Below are 10,319 nucleotides of genomic sequence, written 5' to 3'. Positions count from 1 at the left end.
TATTTCTGCCTTGTTGTGTTGCTTATTATGGTTGCTTTCAACGATAGTTGACGAAGTAGACGAAATGCTCGGAGTTGGACCAGAGGTATTTGAAGATCTCAAGACTCTGATGAACCGGGCAAGCAGCCCTTTGACCATGTCTATGAAACCCTTTTTATGCATGTCATATAGCACTTTTATTGCTTGCATCCAAGTCATGATAAAACGGTGGCTACTTGAGGTGGTGCCTCCATTGCTTTTCTCGTTGACACTTGCATGATGCATGACCCTACCTTTCAATGAGGGTTATGCCGGTGGAAGTAGATAGGATGCTAAAGTAGTTGCTACGCAAAGTGGATCAGGATTATGCATGGAAAGAAACAAGTGTGGTTTGACATACTTGCGAACAACCCCAGTGGGTGCCACTAATGCCCCTGGGAGATGATGATGAACTAGGTCACTACTTGGTGGAGAAGTAGTGTACCGAGGCTCGATAAAAGTGTTGTTTACAGAGACGGATTAGATTTAAGATTTGTCGACTTGTCCCAACCTTACATGCGCAACCACTCTACCCTTGTATGGGAAAGGGCATTATTGATTACCTAGGCCGATACTAGCTTGGAGCCCGCATTACTAGTGACGGGAGAGTTGTTGGTGCGCTCTCTCAGGACGGGGTCGTGCCAGGTAGGGCGGCCATGACTGTTTTCACAGGGCACCGGATACACCGTTGTGTCCCCTCTCGGATGTTACGATCTCGAGTAGTCTCGTATGATGTACATCGTGAGGATACGGAACAACGAGTGGACTCCTTGTTAGTGTCGTCTAGGGAAAGATAGTGATCGGGTGCTTACCCCGGGTACTTGAGGTACCGCGGGTCGTGGATGACACGGAAGTTCCCCGGATCTTGTGGGTAAAGTGTGCAACCTCTGCAGAGTGTAAAACTATTCGAATAGCCGTGTCCACGGTCAAGGACAGTTGGGTGGTGCTGCTTAGACTACGTCCATATGTTTCTGACAAACAACACGGTTTGGTTGACGTGATTCGTGAGGAAGTCACGATGAGCTTGAGTACGAGTTGTTCACAACTCTATCCCGATGTTGATGTCTGTAACCTCCTGATACTTGTCGCAGACGCATTCATATCCTTGATAATGTTGATCATACTTGCATGAGAAAAACTAGTTTTCCGCAAAAATGTCAAATTAGCAGTAGTGCCTTGCATAATTATTCTGTTATCACCCTTGGGTTGCTTGCGAGTACATTCAAAGTACTCATTGGCTTGCCACTGGTTATTTTATTGGCCAGGCATGAAAGAACATAATATGAAGAAGAGTACCTCGGTGACGAACATGTGAGCTAGGACGCTTCCCAGTCAGAATGCCTGTAGGGTTAAGGCAGATGGCATGGGTCCAAGTTATCGATGAAGATTTCCGCTGTGATGTTATACTCAATACTTGACCATAATGGTCCTACTTGTGTAATACGGTATGTATGGATGTAAGACTCTTGTTATTAAGCTTTTGTGTGTTCACTGAGCATTGATCTCTGGGATCACTGTACACGTGCATTCGGTGATCACGACTTATGAGTCGGGGTCCCCATAGAGCTGGTATCAGAGCCATCTTGACTGTAGGGAGCCTTAGTTAGCATGGTCGTTAGTTAGGGTAAAACTATTTCCAAAACTACTACTAGTTTTCAAAACTATCTATACTTCTCTTCCCTTCTTAGTTTTTCGAAAACTAAGGTATACTTTCCTTATTGATCTCTTCCCCTTCAAAACCTTTGGTCGCTAGAACCCTTATGCCTCTAACCACTGGATTCCTTGTAATCCTCGTGGATAATCTAGAAGGAAGATGTCTTGCCAAACACTCACCCACCTCTTCTGAACACAAGATTGGCAACACCACAGCAAGGCGATGCCAACAGAAGATACGCCTTTGAAGAATGAGGACATGAAGACCCAGAGGACGGTGACACCTTTGAATTTGCCCAGGATGATGCAACGTTAGCCTATAATAATCATGGCATAGGATATGCAAGATCATGATATACATCGCTAATAGAGTAACCCTGTCACTACCGTTGTTGTATCGGCAACCACCGTTGGATGAGAACCTCGCCATTTGGTCCGCCTCACTATAGTGAGCAGGAAAACGGTTCCCTTCATCCCCCGCTCTTGGTGTCGATGTTGTCATTAACGTAACCGACATGTTGGATCTCTACTATGCCTTGTTAATGTCATTGCATAAAGGATTACCTACCTGGTACCATCGACGCCCTAGAAGACAAAACGGGATCGTCATGAATAAGAAGACAATAGAAGACTGAGTCAATGCCTGCTACGAGGAGCCACCTTCACCCCATCACTTCAACAGGCAAGAAGTTGTTGAAGAATCTTCAGGCTCAACCTGGATCATTTCATCGAACAACTACAAGGGACGTAGCAACACCTGAGGAAAACTCAGAAGACTGCACGAGGCTCAAGGCACGATTACTGAGTCCGAGAACCCCTAGGGTAGGATGAGTCGTGTACCCCCTATGCGCAGTCGAGTCCGTATGATGGTTCGAATAGAACCATGATTGTGTGTTGCTTGTTTTTATTTGTTTGTGTTTTGATATAGGTCGCACTTTTGCCCTAGGCAACAAGTACGCAACTATATCACCTTCCTTGTTTTCCTTTGTTTGGCCCTTTTGGCACCCGTTTGGTTGCACTTGCACTATAGAACCCCCCTTTAGGCATCACCCTTTATGCTACTTATCCCTCTCATCTCTCTCCTCAACTGAAGACCAGCAAGACAAGATGCACCAAGGAGTCTACTTCGGCGACCAACTAGCACTGAAGAACTTTTCTACAGCCTCCTCGACCAAGTAAAACCCCGTAGAGTCATGTTTAACCCCCAGACTAGAAACCCATTCTTAGACCCTTCGAGACTTCACAAGATACCCCAGCTCGAGTCCTTAACCATGTGCTTAACCCATAGAATTGCAAGAGAACCAGTTAAGCCTCTGTAAACCTTGCACAGCACTGGGTTCATAATGGAACTAGTGGACATAGTGAACGAGCACATTGTCATCCTAATATAGCACAAGAGTTGATGCTTTCGGTGGTACAAGGTTATTTGTTGGAAGGACTAGATAGAACAACCGGCATCTCAGGAACCGTGCTTAAGGATAAGGCGACAAACGTTCGCTCGCACACTAGATCCTTGAAACCCTTACGCCTTACCAAGCCACAACATGGTCGGATCCTGACCTTGGGCTTTGGCTCTAGATCGATAAGACCTCGGACCATACTCAACCATGACCACCACCAATACCCCCAGCCTACTTTATGTACCCCGTGAACAAAGTTTTCATGGAGTACTTAGACAAGATAGTTGTCATCCTTATTTTGGTAACATACTTGTCTACCCGAAGACGGAAGAAGAATCACTGAGCTGGTGAAGAAACATTTGAAGACCGCCATGCCAAGGAGGAAGAACTATACCAACCACCATCGCCAAGAAATAAACGTCCGCATTAAAGACCAGGTGTATCTGCAAGCCACTTCTCTCAAAGGAACCAAGCATTTCCATGACAAGGAAGCCCACACCAAGATTCATCGGCCCTCTTCGAGATCACTGCGAGACGAAAAGTAGATAGCTACCAGCTAGAGTTACCCACTGTGCATAATATTTCCACATGACACAACTCCGGAAACGTTTCCAACTTCCTAACTAGCCCGGTCTCTACAAGGACATCGACCACGAGCCATCGACCTCCAGCCCAATATGACCTACGCGAGAGATCCCAATTGCAATCTGGATCAAGCAGGACGACAAACACGAAGCCATGCCATCGAGTACTTCAAGGTTCAATGGAGCACCAAACGGAAGCAGAAGCAGTATGAGGACGTGAAGACTACCCCAAATCCAAGTTCTCGTATTCCTTTCCGCGCCTAGTCTGGGAATCTCGGGGACGAGATTCTTGTAAGGGGGGTAGGTCTGTCACACCATGATTTTCATGCCACAACACTTAAGCTAACAATCATGATAAAATGTGGTTTGACAAAAACTTTTGAGTGCTTTGGACCTTGCCTTGATTGGATTTTTGTCTGTTGTTTGCAAGTGCTCTAAAAATCAAATAAATCCTCCAACTCCTATACTTCATCTCCTTGCTCCAAACTCTTGAACCAATGATCATGCCATGTGTATAGAGCAATATAGTATTTTCTTACAAAAATAATTTGGCCAAAAATTATTTTCAAAAATTAGTTTTCCAAAAACCCCTGAATTAAGATTTGTACTGCAAGTACTTAATTCAGGGTAGTAAAAATCTTTCCAAAAATATATTTGAATCCTATTAGATATAGGACTCCCATAAACCACAAAAATATAATTTTAAAAGTTATTTTACTATTTTATTTAAAAGCTTTTTCTTAAGGCCAGAAATTGTCTTTAATAGGGAAAAAATTATTTTATTGTTTCAAAAATATTTGAGAAAATTTAGGTAACTCAATGGACATATATTGTCCATATATAAGAGTTTCAACACATGGTCATGTTCAAAATATTGGTCAAATCCCTCAAAAACCATTTCTGCCCATTTCAAGGATTTGAAATATTTCTACAGGAAATATTCCCCAGCAATTCCAAGAAAATTCTAGCATGTCACATATGACATGTTTGATGATCTTGCCAAGTATCATGTCATGGAGAATAGTATAACCCCATGAAATCTCCTCAAAACCATTTTTGTCCATTTTGAAGTTTGAGCAACTTTACATTGCCAAACATGTCCAAATGTTCTCAAACCTTGTGAACATGCTCAAATGGTCTAATTATTCATCTAGACCAAATGGCACAGGTTGGAGAGAATGTTATCTTGCTCAAAGTGCCCCAAAACCCTTCCTGTTCAAAACCAAATTTGAACAACTCTACATTGGCAACATTCTCCTTTTGATCTCAACTTTTGTGGACATGTTCATAACCTCAAATGATGACACTACACCAAGTGGTGCATCAAGGAGAATTGATTTGCATGACTAAATCTTGGTAAAGCCATTTCTGTTGATTTCTAGGGTTTACCAAAGTTAGATTGTGAACTTTGCCCAAATAAGCTCAAAATGGGTGTAAGGCCCTAATTATATGTGCAATTTCACCCTGTGGAGTCTCCTGCCAAATGGAGTTCATTTGCTTAACCAAAGAAGCATCAAACACGTTCTACCATTTTACTAAAACTCCTGTTTTGACCTCTTCCACTCTTCTCCATGGCCTCCACTTTTACCACAGCCCCTCCTAGACCTCTTCTACCTCCAGTAGCAATGGCTGCATCTCAAATCAATAATTGAGGGGTGAAACCACCTCTTTTACCCCTCTGGACAGCCCTTGCACCCCTCTTCCTCACCTCCCTCCTCACTCCAGTGGCCACCCAAGGCATCCAAGGCTTTCCCCATATTATTTACTCCTCCCTAGAGCTACCAGACATGCTTAGCCGTGCCCACTTTGCCAAAAAATGGCATGCCGGCCATTTGCACGCTCTGGAACGCGCTACAGTGCGCTCCCGCACTATAGCCGCCCCCTGCCAAGCACCTTCGGCCACCTCGGGCCTCCCTAGCGCGCCCGACGAGACGCCTCGGCGCCCGAGACATGGCAGCTGGTCGGCCCCCTCCTCCCTCTCTCTCTCTTGCCCCTGCTCGCACGCGCACCGGCCGCCCGAGAGCTCCAGTGAGTGAGCTCACACGCGCGACGTCTCCGACCCCTCCCCGCTCCCCCTCTTCCTTCCCCTAGCACTAGACCAGCCTCACAAACACCCCAGACACGGCGCCAGCTCCTCCCGAGCCCTGTGGCGACGCACAGAAGCCCGTCGGCGCACGGGTCCATGGCACCTCGTCGTTCGCCTATTTAAGGGCCTCCCCGAGCCTCTCCCCCACCACCACTCGCTCCTAACCCCTCCAAATCGGCCCCCTGTGCCCTCCACTCTCCTCCAGGACCACCCGAGCTCGAGATCGAGCTCGAGCTCCGCCGCTTCAGATCGCCGGAGTTCGTGAGGTATAGGCCTCCCCCGTTCCTCCTCTGCCTCGATCTGGAACCCCTGCAGCCCTCTGATCCTTTCCCCCTTCTTTCCCCTCTCTGTAGCAGCCGGAAACAGCCGGAGTCACCGCCTCCCGAAGCTCCTCCGCCGCAGCTCCTCGTCGCCGGCGAACCAGGCACCCCCGCCGGCCAAGTCCACCACCCACCGACATGCGGCAGTCTCCTGAAGCCATCCCCGCACTCGCCGGAGCTCGACGTGGCCTGCATCGTCGCCGGTGAGCACCGCGACCCCCCTGTCCATGGGTTAGTGATGACAGGTGGGCCCCGCCTGTCATCCTCACCTCTCTCTCGCCCCCTCTCTCTCCCACTAGCAGCTGGGCCCCGCCCGTCAGGTTCAAACCTGGCGCGCGCGCGCGCGCCGGCTCGGCTGGGCCGCTGCCCTGCGGCTGTTCTGGCCCAGCAGGCACAGAGCCCTTTTCCCTTTTCTTTTCTGAACAATTTGTAAAATCCATACATAGTTCAAATTAACTCCAAATTGGATGATTCAAATTTGTAGTAGTTCCTAAAATCATGCCCTATCACATGGTGCTTTTTGCACATTTTTCTAGCATATTTCCCTTCACACATATTAAATAAATACTATTTTCTTATTTCTGTGCTGAACTTTAGAAAATCACAGAGAGCCCATTTTTTATCCAAATTGCATGATTCAAATTCCTAGATGTTTCTAAGTTCATAACTTAGTTTATGAACATTTTTATTAATACTTTCTGCACCACATAAAATAATGAGCCATTTCTTCATATTTGTTAACTTTGCAAATTCATAGGAAATTCATTTGAACTCCAAATCCAGTGAAACCAATTCCTAGATGCTTCTAAAATCATCCTTTGTTAAATGGGTGCCTTTGCTCATTTTTCAAAAATATATTTCTGTACACTTCTTGCAAATCCATAAACCCCTTGATTCCATCATATCCAAATGTTTAGAAATATCCACTGACCCAATTCCAATGGAACCACTCTGGTTAATTTTCGTATAACCAGAGATGTCCTAGAAAAGTCAAATCAATATTTTTGGAGCACTTTTATTTCTGCCTTGTTGTGTTGCTTATTATGGTTGCTTTCAACGATAGTTGACGAAGTAGACGAAATGCTCGGAGTTGGACCAGAGGTATTTGAAGATCTCAAGACTCTGATGAACCAGGCAAGCAGCCCTTTGACCATGTCTATGAAACCCTTTTTATGCATGTCATATAGCACTTTTATTGCTTGCATCCAAGTCATGATAAAACGGTGGCTACTTGAGGTGGTGCCTCCGTTGCTTTTCTCGTTGACACTTGCATGATGCATGACCCTACCTTTCTATGAGGGTTATGCCGGTGGAAGTAGATAAGATGCTAAAGTAGTTGCTACGCAAAGTGGATCAGGATTATGCATGGAAAGAAACAAGTGTGGTTTGACATACTTGTGAACAACCCCAGTGGGTGCCACTAATGCCCTGGGAGATGATGATGAACTAGGTCACTACTTGGTGGAGAAGTAGTGTACCGAGGCTCGATAAAAGTGTTGTTTACAGAGACGGATTAGATTTAAGATTTGTCGACTGTCCCAACCTTACATGCGCAACCACTCTACCCTTGTATGGGAAAGGGCATTACTGATTACCTAGGTCGATACTAGCTTGGATCCCGCATTACTAGTGACAGGAGAGTTGTTGGTGCGCTCTCTCGGGACGGGGTCGTGCCAGGTAGGGCGGCCATGACTGTTTTCACAGGGCACCGGATACACCGTTGTGTCCCCTCTCGGATGTTACGATCTCGAGTAAGTCTCGTATGATGTACATCGTGAGGATACGGAACAACGAGTGGACTCCTTGTTAGTGTCGTCTAGGGAAAGATAGTGATCGGGTGCTTACCCCGGGTACTTGAGGTACCGCGGGTCGTGGATGACACGGAAGTCCCCGGATCTTGTGGGTAAAGTGTGCAACCTCTGCAGAGTGTAAAACTATTCGCATAGCCGTGTCCACGGTCAAGGACAGTTGGGTGGTGCTGCTTAGACTACGTCCATATGTTTCTGACAAACAACACGGTTTGGTTGACGTGATTCGTGAGGAAGTCACGATGAGCTTGAGTATGAGTTGTTCACAACTCTATCCCGATGTTGATGTCTGTAACCTCCTGATACTTGTTGCAGACGCATTCATATCCTTGATAATGTTGATCATACTTGCATGAGAAAAACTAGTTTTCCGCAAAAATGTCAAATTAGCAGTAGTGCCTTGCATAATTATTCTGTTATCACCCTTTGGTTGCTTGCGAGTACATTCAAAGTACTCATTGGCTTGCCACTGGTTATTTTATTAGCCAGGCATGAAAGAACATAATATGAAGAAGAGTACCTCGGTGACGAACATGTGAGCTAGGATGCTTCCCAGTCAGAATGCCTGTAGGGTTAAGGCAGATGGCATGGGTCCAAGTTATCGACGAAGATTTCCGCTTCGATGTTATACTCAAGACTTGACCATAATGGTCCTACTTGTGTAATACGGTATGTATGGATGTAAGACTCTTGTTATTAAGCTTCTGTGTGTTCAGTGAGCATTGATCTCTGGGATCACTGTACACGTGCATTCGATGATCACGACTTATGAGTCGGGGTCCCCATAGAGCTGGTATCAGAGCCATCTTGACTGTAGGGAGCCTTTGTTAGCATGGTCGTTAGTTAGGGTAAAACTATTTCCAAAACTACTACTAGTTTTCAAAACTATCTATACTTCTCTTCCCTTCTCAGTTTTTCGAAAACTAAGGTATACTTTCCTTATTGATCTCTTCCCCTGCAAAACCTTTGGTCGCTAGAACCCTTATGCCTCTAACCACTGTATTCCTTGTAATCCTCGTGGATAATCTAGAAGGAAGATTTCTTGCCAAACACTCACCCACCTCTTCTGAACACAAGATTGGCAACACCACAGCAAGGCGATGCCAACAGAAGATACGCCTTTGAAGAATGAGGTGGGTGAGTGTTATACTCAAGACTTCCGTTGCGATGTTATACTCAAGACTTGACCATAATGGTCCTACTTGTGTAATACGGTATGTATGGATGTAAGACTCTTGTTATTCAGCTTCTGTGTGTTCAGTGAGCATTGATCTCTGGGATCACTGTACACGTGCATTTGGTGATCATGACTTATGAGTCGGGGTCCCCACATTGGATGTGCATGAAGCGGAAGTTCATTATGATGCCAGTTCTCATCCGGGGCCCTAAGCAACCCGGCAACGACATTGATCTATACCTAAGGCCATTAGTTGAAGAATGTTTATAGCTTTTGAATGGAAACGGTGTACGTACGTGGGATGAGAACAGACAAGAGGAATTTAACCTAAAGGCGTTGCTGTTCGTGACCATCAACGATTGGCCCGCTCTTAGTAACCTTTCAGGGAAGACAAACAACGGATACCACGCATGCATGCACTATTTAGATGACACTAAAAGTATATACCTGGACAAATGCAGGAAGAATGTGTACCTAGGCCATCGTCGATTTCTTCCGACCAACCATCAATGTCGAAAGAAAGGAAAGCATTTCAAAGGCGAGGCAGATCACCGGAAGAAGCCTGCCATGCCTACCGGTGATCACGTACTTGCTATGGTCAATGATTTCCATGTAATCTTTGGAAAGGGTCCCGGTGCACTCGCTGTTCCAAATGACGCTGAGGGACACGCACCCATGTGGAAGAAGAAATCTATATTTTTGGACCTACCCTACTGGAAAGACCTAGAGGTCCGCTCTTTAATCGACGTGATGCACGTGACGAAGAACCTTTGCGTGAACCTGCTAGGCTTCTTGGGCGTGTATGGAAAGACAAAAGATACACCTGAGGCACGGGAGGACCTGCAACGTTTGCACAAAAAAGACGGCATGCCTCCGAAGAAGTATGAAGGTCCTGCCAGCTACGCTCTTACGAAAGAAGAGAAAGAAATCTTCTTTGAATTCCTGCTCCGTATGAAGGTCCCGACTGGCTTCTCGTCGAATATAAAGGGAATAATAAATATGCCAGAGAAAAAGTTCCAGAACCTAAAGTCTCATGACTGCCACGTGATTATGACGCAACTGCTTCCAGTTGCATTGAGGGGGCTTCTACCGAAAAACGTCCGATTAGCCATTGTGAAGCTATGTGCATTCCTCAATGCAATCTCTCAGAAGGTGATCGATCCAGAAATCATACCAAGGCTAGGGAGTGATGTGACACAATGTCTTGTCAGTTTCGAGCTGGTGTTCCCACCATCCTTCTTCAATATCATGACGCACGTCCTAGTTCATCTAG

This window comes from Triticum aestivum, chromosome 5A, assembly GCF_018294505.1.
Source record: "Triticum aestivum cultivar Chinese Spring chromosome 5A, IWGSC CS RefSeq v2.1, whole genome shotgun sequence".
Taxonomy (NCBI): Eukaryota; Viridiplantae; Streptophyta; class Magnoliopsida; order Poales; family Poaceae; genus Triticum; species Triticum aestivum.
This window is presented reverse-complemented; position numbering follows the sequence as displayed.